Source organism: Frieseomelitta varia, unplaced genomic scaffold (genome assembly GCF_011392965.1).
Source record: "Frieseomelitta varia isolate USP_RPSP 00005682 unplaced genomic scaffold, Fvar_1.2 scaffold_248, whole genome shotgun sequence".
NCBI classification, from domain to species: domain Eukaryota; kingdom Metazoa; phylum Arthropoda; class Insecta; order Hymenoptera; family Apidae; genus Frieseomelitta; species Frieseomelitta varia.
In genome coordinates this window covers 618882-621051 of record NW_025109977.1, presented here as the reverse complement: position 1 = coordinate 621051, position 2170 = coordinate 618882, and the positions used below count along the sequence as shown (strand labels likewise).

Below are 2170 nucleotides of genomic sequence, written 5' to 3'. Positions count from 1 at the left end.
TGTATCCTTTACTTACTTTTTTTACTTATATATCGTCGCTCACAGTTCTTACAATTCACAACTAAATTGAATCCAAGTCCCCTAATATTCGATTCACCAATAGTAACATTTGACACGATTAATCACACGATGTACACTTTATAATACTGCTTAAAGTTGTAAACAGCGATGCAAATTCAATTATTCTGTATCCGCGGATTTATTATTATACCCCAAAGTAAATTTTCTATCTTATTTCTAAGACTTCAAACTACTATTTAAAACAGAACAAAAGAAAATTTTTTGAAAATGTCAAACTATCCTGACCGACGAAAGGCAGTGGGTTGATGCAGTATTAACGTCTACTCTAAATCATTTGATTCGTAGCTCGATATACTCGGGTGGATATAAATATTTATAACGCCAACAGGACAAAGCGGAACGTGTTTCTTCTCATTGTACGACGATCGAAATGAAAATTAAAATTACGCTCGTTCCCCAAAAAAGTTCGATAACATCGACGAATTAACAGTTGCTCTCGCGACGATGAGCCCACTCGAGAAACTGACTCGTCGGGAATTTATTTTTAGTGTTAATCTGTACGACGCGCGAGACACCTCGCCATCGACATTTCCCAATTTTCGAAACGAACAAAGTTCTGATCTCATCTTTTAAGCCTTTTTCTTCTTCTTTTTCTTTCAAAAAACGAACGAAATGGTCGAGGCAGATACGAGGCATGCTCACGTACGCACGGAGGAGGAGGTCGAACAAAGGCGAGATGATTAAGAAACGCACCGGCCGTGGAGAGGAGAGACAAGTCGAGAGTAAGATTGAAAGTAGCGTCGTAAATCGAGCATTGACCCTTTTTGGAATTCTTCCGCTCACCGGGAAAAGTGGACGGACGGAGCGAGTTCGAGAGCGTGTACGACTACTCGGAAACGCCGGGTGCGTGTGCGCAGCGGTGAAACGTAATCGAAGGTACGGCACGGTGTGTTGTGTATTCCGGAGTTTCCCAACTCCGTTGACCCGAGCCGCGTTTTCTGGCACACGAACGGGACACGTCCTCGTGAATCTCCTCGTAGCGCAGCGTTTCTCCTCTTTTTTTTCTTTTTTTTTTTTTTTTAAACTGCAGTCCGTCAACTTTATATAGAACCAACCGTCGTGGTGAACTGCAAGTAATTTTTAGCCTGGTCTAGTAAATTTAGTCGAAAGGTAAGGATACTTTAACGCTCGACGTGTTTTATGGCTATTAAAAAAAAAAAAAAAAAAAAAAAAATAAAGAGAAACAAGAACGGAGCAAAGGGTGTAGAGAACCTTCGGCGACTCGGATTTACGTTTGAAAGTTTTCTGAAAATTGTCATCCTCGAGTCGTGTAACTCCATAATGAACAGGGGACGGTTCGTTCGCGAGATGGTTCGTTGAAAGAGAAAGAGACGATTTGGCTGTGATCGGACGATGCTTTTGTCGTTCTAGTACAGTGACGGCGAACCTTTTTTGATAAGTAGGTCAAATTTTGTTCATTATTTTCTTTAGTACTAGCTCGTCGGTCACTAAGTCAGTGGCGTCAGGGGAAAATGGTTAAAAACTACTTTTTTTTAGTTCTCGCTTTTATAGAAACCTCTAAAAAGTTTACGTTTCCCTTTTGCTTTACCACTTTTACTTTTGCAAGTGAAGAGCAAAAAATAAATGTCGACGTCGAAAAATTGATATAAAAAGGGGTGACATTATGCCCAGTCATCCCTGCATTATACATTAGATACATATACTTTATTTCTTAATATTTTTTATTGGCTGTTCTCTCTTTTATTATATATAAAAAACTAGCAAAGCTACCCATTCTGAGAATGGGATCTAGTGTGGTTTTTAGTATTTGTATTATCTGTTTAATCGTAAGCGCTATATAAAATTTTTTCGACACAACTAACTCATATAACATTTAAGACTTAAAATACCTATATATGTATACATAACAAAGTCGTAAATCCTCCGTAAAGACTTAAAATACCTATATGTATACTTATTTATTACCTATATATATATATATATATATATATATATATATATATATACATATACGTATTTTTTTTTATATGTATACTTATTTATTACTTATACGTATTTATTACTTACCTACACTTATTTATTACCTACGTATTTTTTTTTATATGTATACTTATTTATTACCTATATA

General features: G+C 36.5%; 1 long non-coding RNA gene across 1 annotated transcript in view; it reads right to left on the bottom strand.

The window, feature by feature from the left end:
- Window positions 1-2170, bottom strand: part of LOC122528296 — a 10154-nt gene that overhangs the window by 6795 nt on the left and 1189 nt on the right. Inside the window, exon 2 of the long non-coding RNA XR_006306538.1 lies at window positions 510-516. This is a non-coding gene — a long non-coding RNA (uncharacterized LOC122528296). The remainder of the gene's footprint in view (window positions 1-509; window positions 517-2170) is intronic.